The sequence below is a fragment of the Triticum urartu genome, chromosome 5A (assembly GCF_056163025.1).
Source record: "Triticum urartu cultivar PI428250 chromosome 5A, HENAU_Tu73, whole genome shotgun sequence".
Taxonomy (NCBI): Eukaryota; Viridiplantae; Streptophyta; class Magnoliopsida; order Poales; family Poaceae; genus Triticum; species Triticum urartu.
In genome coordinates this window covers 629,074,425-629,090,732 of record NC_141877.1, presented here as the reverse complement: position 1 = coordinate 629,090,732, position 16,308 = coordinate 629,074,425, and positions in this window count along the sequence as shown.

Here is a 16,308-nt window from a genome sequence, read left to right as displayed (position 1 = left end):
CTCGATTCGTGCCAACCCAACAGACATTTTCGGAGATACCTGTAATGTACCTTTATAGTCACCCAGTTACGTTGTGACGTTTGGCACACCCAAGGCATTCCTACGGTATCCGGGAGTTGCACAATCTCATGGTCTAAGGAAATGATACTTGACATTTAGAAAAGCTACAGCAAACGAACTACACGATCTTTGAGCTAAGCTTAGGATTGGGTCATGTCCATCACATCATTCTCCTAATGATGTGATCCCGTTATCAATGACATCTAATGTCCATAGTCAGGAAACCATGACTATCCTTTGATCAACGAGCTAGTCAACTAGAGGCTCGCTAGGGACGTGTTGTGGTCTATGTATTCACACATGTATTACGATTTCCAGATAACACAGTTATAGCATGAACAATAGACAATTATCATGAACAAAGAAATATAATAATAACCATTTTATTATTGCCTCTAGGGCATATTTCCAACAGTCTCCCACTTGCACTAGAGTCAATATTCTAGTTACATTGTGATGAATCGAACACCCATGCAGTTCTGGTGTTGATCATGTTTTGCTCTAGGGAGAGGTTTAGTCAACGGATCTACTACATTCAGGTCCGTATGTACTTTACAAATCTCTATGTCTTCATTTTGAACACTTTCACGAATGGAGTTGAAGCGACGCTTGATATGCCTGGTCTTCCTGTGAAACCTGGGCTCCTTGGCAAGGGCAATAGCTCCAGTGTTGTCACAGAAGAGAGTCATCGGGCCCAACGTATTGGGTATGACTCCTAGGTCGGTAATGAACTCCTTCACCCAGACTGCTTCTTGTGCTGCCTCCGAGGCTGCCATGTACTCTGCTTCACATGTAGATCCCGCCACAATGCTTTGCTTGCAACTGCACCAGCTTACTGCCCCACCATTCAAAATATACATGTATCCGGTTTGTGACTTAGAGTCATCCAGATCTGTGTCGAAGCTAGCATCGACGTAACCCTTTACGACGAGCTCTTCGTCACCTCCATAAACGAGAAACATTTCCTTAGTCCTTTTCAGGTACTTCAGGATATTCTTGACCGCTGTCCAGTGTTCCATGCCGGGATTACTTTGGTACCTTCCTACCAAACTTACGGCAAGGTTTACATCAGGTCTGGTACACAGCATAGCATACATGATAGACCCTATGGCCGAGGCATAGGGGACGACACTCATCTTTTCTCTATCTTCTGCCGTGGTCGGGCATTGAACCGTGCTCAATCTCGTACCTTGCAATACAGGCAAGAACCCCTTCTTTGACTGATCCATTTTGAACTTCTTCAATATCTTGTCAAGGTACGTACTCTGTGAAAGACCAATGAGGCGTCTCGATCTATCTCTATAGATCTTGATGCCTAATATATAAGCAGCTTCTCCAAGGTCCTTCATTGAAAAACACTTGTTCAAGTAGGCCTTTATGCTTCCCAAGAATTCTATATCATTTCCCATCAACAGTATGTCATCCACATACAATATGAGAAATGCTACAGAGCTCCTACTCACTTTCTTGTAAATGCAGACTTCTCCATAAGTCTGCATAAACCCAAACGCTTTGATCATCTCATCAAAGCGAATGTTCCAACTCCAAGATGCTTGCACCAGCCCATAAATCAAGCGTTGGAGCTTGCACACCTTGTCAGCATTCTTAGGATCGACAAAACCTTCCGGCTGCATCATATACAATTCTTCCTTAAGGAAACCATTAAGGAATGTCGTTTTGACGTCCATTTGCCATATCTCATAATCATAGAATGCGGCAATTGCTAACATGATTCGGACGGACTTCAGCTTCGCTATGGGTGAGAAAGTCTCATCGTAGTCAACCCCTTGAACTTGTCGATAACCCTTAGCGACAAGCCGAGCTTTATAGATGGTCACATTACCATCCGCGTCTGTCTTCTTCTTAAAGATCCATTTATTCTCCATGGCTCGCCGATCAACGGGCAAGTCAGTCAAAGTCCATACTTCGTTTTCATACATGGATCCTATCTCGGATTTCATGGCTTCCAGCCATTTGTCGGAATCCGGGCCCGCCATCGCTTCTTCATAGTTCGAAGGTTCACCGTTGTCTAACAACATGATTTCCAAGACAGGGTTGCCGTACCACTCTGGTGCGGAACGTGTCCTTGTGGACCTACGAAGTTCAGTAGCAACTTGATCTGAAGTTTCATGATCATCATCATCAACTTCCTCTCTAGTCGGTGCAGGCACCTCAGGAACATTTTCTTGAGCTGCGCCACTTACCGGTTCAAGAGGTAATACTTCATCAAGTTATACCTTCCTCCCACTTATTTCTTTCGAGAGAAACTCTTTCTCTAGAAAGGACCCATTCTTGGCAACAAAGATCTTGCCTTCGGATCTGAGGTAGAAGGTATACCCAACAGTTTCTTTAGGGTATCCTATGAAGACGCATTTTTCCGACTTGGGTTCGAGCTTTTCAGGTTGAAGTTTCTTGACATAAGCATCGCATCCCCAAACTTTTAGAAACGACAGCTTAGGTTTCTTCCCAAACCATAATTCATACGATGTCGTCTCAACGGATTTCGACGGAGCCCTATTTAAAGTGAATGCGGCAGTCTCTAAAGCATAGCCCCAAAATGACAGCGGTAAATCGGTAAGAGACATCATAGATCGCACCATATCCAATAGAGTGCGATTACGATGTTCGGACACACCATTACGTTGAGGTGTTCCAGGCGGCGTGAGTTGTGAAACTATTCCACATTTTCTTAAGTGTGTGCCAAATTCGTGACTCAAGTATTCTCCTCCACAATCTGATCGCAAGAACTTGATTTTCCTGTCACGTTGATTCTCAACCTCACTCTGAAATTCCTTGAACTTTTCAAAGGTCTTAGACTTGTGTTTCATTAAGTAGACATACCCATATCTACTCAAGTCATCACTGAGGGTGAGAACATAACGATAGCCACCGCGAGCCTCAACACTCATTGGACCGCACACATCAGTATGTATGATTTCTAATAAGTTGGTTGCTCGCTCCATTGTTCCTGAGAATGGAGTCTTGGTCATCTTACCCATGAGGCATGGTTCGCACGTGTCAAATGATTCGTAATCAAGAGACTCTAAAAGTCCATCTGCATGGAGCTTCTTCATGTGTTTGACACCTATGTGACCAAGGCGGCAGTGCCACAAGTATGTGGGACTATCATTATCAACCTTACATCTTTTGGTATTCACACTTTGAATATGTGTAGCATTACGCTCGAGATTCATTAAGAATAAACCATTCACCATCGGAGCATGACCATAAAACATATCTCTCATATAAATAGAACAACCATTATTCTCGGATTTAAATGAGTAGCCATCTCGTATTAAACGAGATCCTGATACAATGTTCATGCTCAAAGCTGGCACTAAATAACAATTATTGAGGTTTAAAACTAATCATGTAGGTAAATGTAGAGGTAGCGTGCCGACGGCGATCACATCGACCTTGGAACCATTCCTGACGCGCATCGTCACCTCGTCCTTCGCCAGTCTCCGTTTATTCCGCAGCTCCTACTTTGAGTTACAAATGTGAGCAACCGCACCGGTATCAAATACCCAGGAGCTACTACGAGTACTGGTAAGGTACACATTAATTACATGTATATCACATATACCTTTCGTGTTGCCGGCCCTCTTGTCCGCTAAGTATTTGGGGCAGTTCCGCTTCCAGTGACCACTTCCCTTGCAATAAAAACACTCAGTCTCGGGCTTGGGTCCATTCTTTGGCTTCTTCCCAGCAGCTTGCTTACCGGGCGCGGCAACTCCCTTGCCGTCCTTCTTGAAGTTCTTCTTACCCTAGCCTTTCTTGAACTTAGTGGTTTTATTCACCATCAACACTTGATGTTCCTTTTTGACTTCTACCTCTGCTGATTTCAGCATTGCAAATACTTCAGGAATGGTCTTTTCCATCCCCTGCATTTTGAAGTTCATCACAAAGCTCTTGTAGCTCAGTGGAAGTGACTGAAGGATTCTGTCAATGACCGCGTCATCCGGGAGATTAACTCCCAGCTGAGTCAAGCGGTTATGCAACCCAGACATTTTGAGTATGTGCTCACTGACAGAACTATTTTCCTCCATCTTACAGCTGAAGAACTTGTCGGAGACTTCATATCTCTCGACCCGGGCATGAGCTTGAAAAACCATTTTCAGCTCTTCGAACATCTCATATGCTCCGTGTCTCTCAAAACGCTTTTGGAGCCCCGGTTCTAAGCTGTAAAGCATGCCGCACTGAATGAGGGAGTAATCATGAGCACGTGTCTGCCAAGCGTTCATAACGTCTTGGTTCTGTGGGACGGGTGCGTCACCTGGCGGTGCTTCTAGGACATAATCTTTTTTGGCAGCTATGAGGATGATCCTCAGGTTCCGGACCCAGTCCGTATAGTTGCTGCCATCGTCTTTCAGCTTGGTTTTCTCTAGGAACGCATTGAAGTTGAGGACAACGTTGGCCATTTGATCTACAAGACATATTGTAAAGATTTAGACTAAGTTCATGATAATTAAGTTCATCTAATCAAATTATTCAATGAACTCCCACTCAGATAGACATCCCTTAGTCATCTAAGTATAACATGATCCGAGTTAACTAGGCCGTGTCCGATCATCACGTGAGACGGACTAGTCAACATCGGTGAACATCTTCATGTTGATCGTATCTTCTATACAACTCATGCTTGACCTTTCGGTCTTCTGTGTTCCGAGGCCATGTCTGTACATGCTAGGCTCATCAAGTCAACCTAAGTGTATTGCGTGTGTAAATCTGGTTTACACCCGTTGTATTCGAACGTTAGAATCTATCACACCCGATCATCATGTGGTGCTTCGAAACAACGAACCTTCGCAACGATGCACAGTTAGGGGGAACACTTTCTTGAAATTATTACGAGGGATCATCTTATTTAAGCTACCGTCGTTCTAAGCAAATAAGATGTAAAACATGATAAACATCACATGCAATCAAATAGTGACATGATATGGCCAATATCATTTGCTCCTTTGATCTCCATCTTCGGGGCTCCATGATCATCGTTGTCACCGGCATGACACCATGATCTCCATCATCGTGTCTTCTTGAAGTTGTCACGTCATCTATTACTTCTACTACTATGGCTAACGCTTTAGCAATAAAGTGAAGTAAATACATGACGTTTATGTTGACACGCAGGTCATAAATAAATAAAGACAACTCCTATGGCTCCTGCCGGTTGTCATACTCATCGACATTCAAATCGTGATTCCTATTACAAGAACATGATCATCTCATACATCACATATATCATTCATCACATCCTTTGGCCATATCACATCACAAAGCACTTGCTGCAAAAACAAGTTAGACGTCCTCTAATTGTTGTTGCAAGTTTTTACGTGGCTGCTATAGGATTCTAGCAAGAACGTTTCTTACCTACGCCAAAACCACAACGTGAATTGCCAATTTCTATTTACCCTTCATAAGGACCCTGTTCATCGAATCCGATCCGACTAAAGTGGGAGAGACAGACACCCGCCAGCCACCTTATGCAACTAGTGCATGTCAGTCGGTGGAACCGGTCTCATGTAAGCGTACGTGTAAGGTTGGTCCGGGCGGCTTCATCCCACGATGCCGTCGAATCAAGATAAGACTAGTAACGGCAAGATAATTGACAATATCGACGCCCACAACTACTTTGTGTTCTACTCATGCATAGTAACTACGCATAGACCTAGCTCATGATGCCACTGTTGGCGAACGTAGCAGAATTTTAAAATTTTCTACGCATCACCAAGATCAATCTATGGAGTCATCTAGCAACAAGGGAAAGAGGAGTGCATCTACATACCCTTGTAGATCACAAGCGGAAGCGTTCAAGAGAACGGGGTTGATGGAGTCGTACTCGACGTGATTCAAATCACCGATGACCTAGTGCCGAACGGACGGCACCTCCGCGTTCAACACACGTACGGTTGGGAGATGTCTCCTCCTTCTTGATCCAGCAAGGGGGAAGGAGAGGTTGATGAAGATCCAGCAGCACGACGGCGTGGTGGTGGAAGCAACGGTGATCTCGGCAGGGCTTCGCCAAGCGCTGGGAGACGGAGGAGTGTCACGGGAGGGAGAGGGAGAGGCCAGGGGCTTGGGTGCGCAGCCCTCCCTCCCTCCCACTATATATAGGGTGCCTAGGGGGGGCGCCGGCCCTAGGAGATCCAATCTCCTAGGGGGCGGCGGCCAAGGGGGTGCCTTGCCCCCCAAGGCAAGGGTGGCGCCCCCACCCCTAGGGTTTCCAACCCTAGGCGCAGGGGGAGGCCCAAGGGGGGGTGCACCAGCCCACTAGGGGCTGGTTCCCCTCCCACTTCAGCCCATTGGGCCCTCCGGGATAGGTGGCCCCACCCGGTGGACCCCCGGGACCCTTCCGGTGGTCCCGGTACAATACCGGTGACCCCGAAACCTTCCCGATGGCCGAAACTAGACTTCCTATATATAAATCTTTACCTCCGGACCATTTCGGGACTCCTCGTGACGTTCGGGATCTCATCCAGGACTCCGAACAACTTTCGGGTTACCGTGTGCTAATATCTCTACAACCCTAGCGTCACCGAACCTTAAGTGTGTAGACCCTACGGGTTCGGGAGACGTGCAGACATGACCGAGAAACCTCTCCGGTCAATAACCAACAGCGGGATCTGCATACCCATGTTGGCTCTCACATGCTCCACGATGATCTCACTGGATGAACCACGATGTCGAGGATTCAATCAATCCGTATACAATTCCCTTTGTCAATCGGTACGTTACTTGCCCGAGACTCAATCGTCGGTATCCCAATACCTTGTTCAGTCTCGTTATCGGCAAGTCACTTTACTCGTACCATAATGCATGATACCGTGATCAACCACTTGATCACATGGAGCTCATTATGATGATGCATTACCGAGTGGGCCCAGAGATACCTCTCCGTCATACGGAGTGACAAATCCCAGTCTCGATTCGTGCCAACCTAACAGACACTTTCGGAGATACCTGTAATGTACCTTTATAGTCACCCAGTTACGTTGTGACCTTTGGCACACCCAAGGCATTCCTACGGTATCCGGGAGTTGCACAATCTCATGGTCTAAGGAAATGATACTTGACATTCAGAAAAGCTACAGCAAGCGAACTACACGATCTTTGAGCTAAGCTTAGGATTGGGTCATGTCCATCACATCATTCTCCTAATGATGTGATCCCGTTATCAATGACATCTAATGTCCATAGTTAGGAAACCATGACTATCCTTTGATCAACGAGCTAGTCAACTAGAGGCTCACTAGGGACGTGTTGTGGTCTATGTATTCACACATGTATTACGATTTCCGGATAACACAATTATAGCATGAACAATAGACAATTATCATGAACAAAGAAATATAATAATAACCATTTTATTATTGCCTCTAGGGCATATTTCCAACATTACAAGCTCGGGCTAATAGGCTCAAAGATCATATGTTGGGTTACAACCATGAAACTTAGCAAGATTTTATTCAAGGCCATAGAACTCCCGAGTAATATCATCATTGCTCAGGAAATTGCATATTCTTTCCAACCTTTTTACTGGAAACATGATTTTTTTCGTGTTAATAGTTATTTAGCTAAAGCGTTTAATGGAAATGAATGTGACTTCGATGTTAGAGCTATGGTACGTGAAGGGTTACATGGTCATTTCACCATACCTAAATGCATTTCATCTCCTTCGTTTGATGACATCATTAATGGTCATACCTTTGGGCGTTTGGGAGTCTCAAGGCAACCAACAAAGTTTTCAATAATAGTGGTATCTTTTTGTCCTTGCAATTAAAAAATTGTGGCTTTAACTCTAGTGTTGTAAATGGCATCCATTTAGGTCCCTCTTATTACCTTATCCGCTCTCTCATGTTTGTAAATGATCTCTTTTTTTACGGTTCTACCTCTTTATTTTCTTGTGGGCAAACTCAAAGCTACCTTAGCAGGACACAAAGCAAATGGACATTCACATGATGGAGGGCTAACCTCAATAAAATCCCTCATCCTTGGTATTCCAGAAAAAAATCCCTCTTCCTTTCATATTTTTTTTACCACATGTTTTGTATTTTTTGAATAAAAAATGATTTCCCAACTTACTTCCACTGTAAGAATTTTTTGGCAGATTAGTATTCGCAAAAACAATTTATATGAACCTCTTTGCCTTAGAATTGCAAGCATATTGAAAAGGGAGTTCATACATCAAGATCTTCACATTGTGAACAATGCTTTAATTGCAATGTCATCTTGGTACATCATTAAAGAATCTAACTCGTTTGACGGATGTAATTACGTATACTTTTCTGATTCCTCTATTTGGTAAGCTTGCCACTCTACCACAAATTTTCCTTTTTATCTTCCATTGTTAAACACCTCCCCGTGTGATTAGTTTATGTCATCTTCAAAGTGTCAATGTTAATTGTTGTATTTGGTCTAGTCCTTTTCCCTAGGTTAGACTAACGAATACGATAACCTTATTTCACTGACCCGGTGATCCATGCCCTAGTACTGTTAATAACCTTTGGCAAGAAAATTTGACGACTGGTATTTTGAACCATGCAAGAGAGTTGCACACATTTAAATAGAAGAAAGAGAATACACATCGAAGACAACATGATTGATACATCACTAAACACCCCCACAACCTTACATCATAGAAAATGGCATGAAATAAACATCACGAGCACACCCTAGAATGACATAGACAACTGTCAACGACCTTAAAACCTAAAACAAAAAACTTAGCAACCCAAATGATACATGGAAGTTAACACTAGTAGCACGGGGCATCGACTCTCTGTAGAAGAGTCGGCGGCACCAGGTAGAACACGAAAAACCACAACAGATGTGAGCATTACCGAGATAGCATCAACCAAATACCAAGGTAAACCAGAATGTGCCTGAGCAAGGCGCCAAACATGAGAAGACGACCATAGAGATGCCACATAGCAAGCACCTCGCACAGCCTAGTCGGCCACCACCAAGTCGATCAAAGGAGAGGATGATCCAATAGGGAGGGGATCAACCAGGCGACATGGAGGCAGCCTTCAGAGATCAGAGAGAGCACTGAGCACGTCCTGAACGACCCAATGGCCATCTAGAGAAGCTGACAATTGTAGAATCGAAAGTATGTCTATAGGGAGTGATTAGACTACTTGACCAAATAAAACTTAACATTTCCCCAATTTTAGTTGTAGGCAGTTTTTAGCAATTCTAACAAGTCAAGTATCACCCTACACATGTAATTCTAAGAGTACAGCGGTGGAAAGTAAAGCATTGCATATGTAAGTAAAGCAGGGGTTTGGAGATTTCAAATGCAATGAAGACACGATGATTTTTGGCGTGGTTCCGATAGATTGTGCTATTGTATATCCACGTTGATGGAGACTTCTGAAGGAAATATGCCCTAGAGGCAATAATAAAGTTATTATTTATTTCCCTATATCATTAGGAGAATGATGTGATTGACTTGACCCATTCCGTTAGCATAGCACTTGATCGTTTAGTTTGTTGCTATTGCTTTCTTCATGACTTATACATGTTCCTATGACTATGAGATTATGCAACTCCCGTTTACCAGAGGAACACTTTGTGTGCTACCAAACGTCACAACGTAACTGGGTGATTATAAAGGTGCTCTACAGGTGTCTCCAAAGGTACTTGTTTTGTTGGCGTATTTCGAGATTAGGATTTGTCACTCCGATTGTCGGAGAGGTATCTCTGGGCCCTCTCGGTAATGCACATCACTCAAGTCTTGCAAGCATTGCAACTAATAAGTTAGTTGCGGGATGATGTATTACGGAACGAGTAAAGAGACTTGCCGGTAACGAGATTGAACTAGGTATTGAGATACCGACGATCGAATCTCGGGCAAGTAACATACCGATGACAAAGGGAACAACGTATGTTGTTATGCGGTTTGACCGATAAAGATCTTCATAGAATATGTAGGAGCCAATATGAGCATCTAGGTTCCGCTATTGGTTATTGACCGGAGACGTGTCTCGGTCATGTCTACATAGTTCTCGAACCCGTAGGGTCCGCACGCTTAAAGTTTGATGACGGTTATATTATGAGTTTATGTGTTTTGATGTACCGAAGGAGTTCGGAGTCCCGGATGAGATCTGGGACATGACGAGGAGTCTCGAAATGGTCGAGACGTAAAGATCGATATATTGGACGACTATATTCGGACATCGGAAAGGTTCCGAGTGATTCGGGTATTTTCGGGAGTACCGGGGAGTTACGGGAATTCATACTGGGCCTTAATGGGCCATACGGGAAAGGAGAGAAAGGCCTCAAAGGGTGGCCGCACCCCTCCCCATGGGCTGGTCCGAATTGGACTAGGGAGGGGGGCGCCCCCTTCCTTCCTTCTCCTTTTCCCTTCCCTTTCCTTCCCTCCTACTCCTACTACATGGAAGGACTCCTAGTTCTACTAGGAAAGGGGGAATCCTACTCCCGGTGGGAGTAGGACTCCCCTAGGGCGCGCCATAGAGAGGGCCGGCCCTCCCCCTCCTCCACTCCTTTATATACGGGGGCAGGGGTACCCCAAAGACACAACAATTGATCTCTTGATCTCTTAGCTGTGTGCGGTGCCCCCCTCCATCATAATCCACCTCGGTCATATCGTAGCGGTGCTTAGGCGAAGCCCTGCATCGGTAGAACATCATCATCGTCACCACACCGTCGTGCTGACGATACTCTCCCTCAACACTCGGCTGGATCGGAGTTCGAGGGACGTCATCGAGTTGAACGCGTGCAAAACTCAGAGGTGCGGTGCGTTCGGTACTTGATCGGTCGGATTGTGAAGACGTACGACTACATCAACCGCGTTGTGCTAACGCTTCCGCTTTCGGTCTACGAGGGTACGTAGACAACACTCTCCCCTCTTGTTGCTATGCATCACCATGATCTTGCGTGTGCGTAGGAATTTTTTTGAAATTACTACGTTCCCCAACAGTGGCATCCGAGCCTAGGTTTTATGCGTTGATGTTATGCACGAGTAGAACACAAGTGAGTTTTGGGTGATATAAGTCATACTGCTTACCAGCATATCATACTTTGGTTCGGCGGTATTGTTGGATGAAGCGGCCCGGACCGACATTACGCGTACGCTTACGCGAGACTAGTTCTACCGACGTGCTTTGCACACAGGTGGATGGCGGGTGTCAGTTTCTCCAACTTTAGTTGAACCGAGTGTGGCTACGCTCGGTCCTTGCGAAGGTTAAAACAGCACCAACTTGACAAACTATCGTTGTGATTTTGATGCGTAGGTAAGAAAGGTTCTTGCTCAGCCCGTAGCAGCCACGTAAAACTTGCAACAACAAAGTAGAGGACGTCTAACTTGTTTTTGCAGGACATGTTGTGATGTGATATGGTTAAGACGTGATGAGATACAAGTTGTTGTATGAGATGATCATGTTTTGTTGAAGTTATCGGCAACTGGCAAAAGCCTTATGGTTATCTCTCTATTGCATAAGATGCAAGCGCCAAATAATTGCTTTACTTTATCGCTATAAGATAGCAATAGTTGCAAAAGCAATTGTTGGCGAGACAACCATGTGACGACACATTGATATAGATCAAGATGATGGAGATCATGGTGTCATGCCGGTGACGATGGAGATCATGACGATGCTTTGGAGATGGAGATCAAAGGCACAAGATGATGATGGCCATATCATGTCACATATTTTGATTGCATGTGATGTTTATCTTTTATACATATTATTTTGCTTAGTTCGACGGTAGCTTTATAAGATGATCTCTCACTAATTATCAAGGTACAAGTGTTCTCCCTGAGTATGCACCATTGCGAAAGTTCTTCGTGCTGAGACACCACGTGATGATCGGGTGTGATAGGCTCTACGTTCAAATACAACGGGTGCAAAACAGTTGCACAAGCAGAATACTCAGGTTAAACTTGACGAGCCTAGCATATAACAGATATGGCCTCGGAACACTAAGACCGAAAGGTCGAGCGTCAATCATATAGTAGATATGATCAACATAGTGATGTTCACCATTGAAACTACTCCATCTCACGTGATGATCGGACATGGTTTAGTTGATATGGATCACGTGATCACTTAGAGGATTAGAGGGATGTCTATCTAAGTGGGAGTTCTTAAGTAATATGATTAATTGAACTTAAATTTATCATGAACTTAGTCCTGGTAGTATTAGCATATCTATGTTGTAGATCAATAGCTTGCGTTTAGCTCCCCTGTTTTATTTTTGATATGTTCCTAGAGAAAACTAAGTTGAAAGATGTTAGTAGCAATGATGCGGATTGGATCCATGATCTGAGGTTTATCCTCATTGCTGCACAGAAGAATTATGTCCTTGATGCACCTCTAGGTGACAAACCTATTGCAGGAGCAGATGCAGATGTTATGAACGTTTGGCTAGCTCAATATGATGACTACTTGATAGTTTAGTGCACCATGCTTAAATGGCTTAGAATCGGGACTTCAAAGACGTTTTGAACGTCATGGACCATATGAGATGTTCCAGGAGTTGAAGTTAATATTTCAAGCAAATACCCGAGTTGAGAGATATGAAGTCTCCAACAAGTTCTATAGCTAAAAGATGGAGGAGAATAGCTCAATCAGTGAGCATGTGCTCAGATTGTTTGGGTACTACAATCGCTTGAATCAAGTGGGAGTTAATCTTCCAGATAAAATAGTGATTGACAGAATTCTCTAGTCACCATCACCAAGTTAGTAGAACTTCGTGATGAACTACAATATGCAAGGGATAACGGAAACGATTCCCAAGCTCTTCGTGATGCTGAAATCGACGAAGGTAGAAATCAAGAAAAGCATCAAGTGTTGATGGTAAACAAAACCACTAGTTTCAAGTAAAGGGGCAAAGGGAAGAAAGGGGAACTTCAAGAAGAACGGCAAACAAGTTACTGCTCAAGTGAAAAAACCCAAGTCTGGACCTAAGCCTGAAACTGAGTGCTTCTACTGCAAAGGGACTGGTCATTGGAAGCGGAACTACCCCAAGTAATTGGCGGATAAGAAGGATGGCAAAGTAAACAATGGTATATTTGATATACAGATTATTGATGTGTATTTTACTAGGGTTCATAGCAACCCCTCGGTATTTGATATTGGTTCAGTTGCTAAGAGTAGTAACTCGAAACGGGAGTTGCAGAATGAACAAAAACTAGTTAAGGGTGAAGTGATGATGTGTGTTGGAAGTGGTTCCAAGATTGATATGATCATCATCGCACACTCCCTATACTTTCGGGATTAGTGTTGAAACTAAATAAGTGTTATTTGGTATTTGCGTTGAGCATGAATATGATTTGATCATGTTTGTTGCAATACGGTTATTCATTTACATTAGAGAATAATTGTTGTTCTGTTTACATGAATAAAACCTTCTATGGTCATACACCCAATAAAATGGTTTGTTGGATCTCGATCGTAGTGATACACATATTCATAATAATGAAGCCAAAAGATGCAAAGTTAATAATGATAGTGCAACTTATTTGTGGCACTGTTGTTTAGGTCATATTGGTGTAAAGCGCATGAAGAAACTCCATGCTGATGGGATTTTGGAATCACTTGATTATGAATCACTTGATGCTTGCGAACCATGCCTTATGGGCAAGATGACTAAAGACTCCGTTCTTCGGAACAATGGAGCGAGCAACTGACTTATTGGAAATAATACATATTGATGTATGCAATCCGATGAGTGCTGAGACTCGCGGCGGGTATCGTTATTTTCTGACCTTCACAGATTATTTGAGTAGATATGGGTATATCTACTTGATGAAACATAAGTCTGAAACATTTGAAAAGTTCAAAGAATTTCAGTGTGAAGTGGAAAATCATCGTGACAAGAAAATGAGGTTTCTACGATCTGATCGCGGAGACAAATAATTGAGTTACGAGTTTGGTCTTCAATTAAAACAATGTGGAATAGTTTCACAAATTCGTGCCACCTGGAACACCACAGCATAATGGTGTGTCTGAACGTCATAACCGTACTTTATTGGATATTGTACAATCTATGATGTTTCTTACCGATTTACCACTATCGTTTTGGCGTTATGCATTAGAGACAGCTGCATTCACATTAAAAAGGGGCACCATCTAAGTCCATTGAGACGACACAATATGAACTATGGTTTGGCAAGAAACCAAAGTTGTCGTTTCTTAAAGTTTGGGGTTGCGATGCTTATGTGAAAAAATGTCATCCTGATAAGCACAAACCCAAATCGGAGAAATGTGTCTTCATAGGATACCCAAAGGAGAAAGTTGGGTACACCTTCTATCACAGATCCGAAGGCAAGACATTCCTTGCTAAGAATGGATCCTTTCTAGAGAAGGAGTTTCTCTCGAAAGAAGTGAGTGGGAGGAAAGTAAAACTTGATAAGGTAATTGTACCTTCTCCCTTATTGGAAAGTAGTTCATCACAGAAATCTGTTCCTGTGACTACTACACCAATTAGTGCGGAAGCTAATGATGATGATTATGTAACTTCAGATCAAGTTACTACCGAATCTCGTAGGTAAACCAGAGTGAGATCCGCACCAGAGTGGTACGGTAATCCTGTTCTGGAAGTCATGTTACTAGACCATGACGAACTTGCGAACTATGAGGAAGCGATGATGAGCCCAGATTCCGCAAAATGGTTTGAGGCCATGAAATCTGAGATGGGATCCATGTATGAGAACAAAGTGTAGACTTTGGTTGTCTTGCCCGATGATCGGCAAGCCATAGAAAATAAATGGATCTTCAAGAGGAAGATGGACGCTGATAGTAGTGTTACTATCTACAGAGCTAGAATTGTCGCAAAAGGTTTTCGACAAGTTCAAGGTGTTGACTATGATGAGAGTTTCTCACTCGTATCTATGCTTAAGTCTATCCGAATCATGTTAGCAATTGCCGCATTTTATGAAATCTGGCAAATGGATAAACAAAACTGCATTCCTTAATGGAGTTATTAAAGAAGAGTTGTATATGATGCAACCAGAAGGTTTTGTCGATCCTAAAGGTGTTAACAAAATATGCAAGCTCCAGCGGTCCATCTATGGACTGGTGCAAGCATCTCGGAGTTGGAATATATGCTTTGATAAGTTGATCAAAGCATATAGTTTTATACATACCTGCAGTGAAGCCTGTATTTACAAGAAAGTGAGTGGGAGCACTACAACATTTCTGATAAGTATATGTGAATGACATATTGTTGATCGGAGATAATGTAGAATTATTCTGCAAAGCATAAAGAAGTGTTTGAAAGGAGTTTTTCAAAGAAAGACCTCGGTGAAGCTGCTTACATATTGAGCATCAAGATCTATAGAGATAGATCAAGACGCTTGATAAGTTTTTTCAATGAGTACATACCTTGACAAGATTTTGAAATAGTTCAAAATGGAATAGTCAAAGAAGGAGTTCTTGCATGTGTTACAAAGGTGTGAAGTTGAGTAAGACTCAAAACCCGACCACGGCAGAAGATAGAGAGAGAATGAAAGTCATTCCCTATGCCTCAACCATAGGTTCTATAAAGTATGCCATGATGTGTACCTGACCTATTGTATACCCTGCCCTGAGTTTGGCAAGGGAGTACAATAGTGATCTAGGAGTAGATCACTGGACATTTGTCAAAATTATCCTTAGTAGAATAAGGATATGTTTCTCGATTATGGAGGTGACAAAAGGTTCGTCTTAAAGGGTTACGTCGATGCAAGTTTTGACACTGATCCAGATGACTCTAAGTCTCAATCTGGATACATATTAAAAGTGGGAGCAATTAGCTAGAGTAGCTCCATGCAGAGCATTGTTGACATAGAAATTTGCAAAATACTTACAGATCTGAATGTGGCAGACCCGTTGACTAAACTTCTCTCACAAGCAGAACATGATCACACCTCAGTACTCTTCGGGTGTTAATCACATAGCGATGTGAACTATATCATTGACTCTAGTAAACCCTTTGGGTGTTGGTCACATGTCGATGTGAACTATGGGTGTTAATCATATGGTGATGTGAACTATTGATGTTAAATCACATGGCGATGTGAACTAGATTATTGACTCTAGTGCAAGTGGGAGACTGAAGGAAATATGCCCTAGAGGCAATAATAAAGTTATTATTTATTTCCTTATATCATGATAAATTTTTATTATTCATGCTAGAATTGTATTAACCGGAAACATAATACATGTGTGAATACATAGATAAATAGAGTGTCACTAGTATGCCTCTACTTGACTAGCTCGTTGATCAAAGATGGTTATG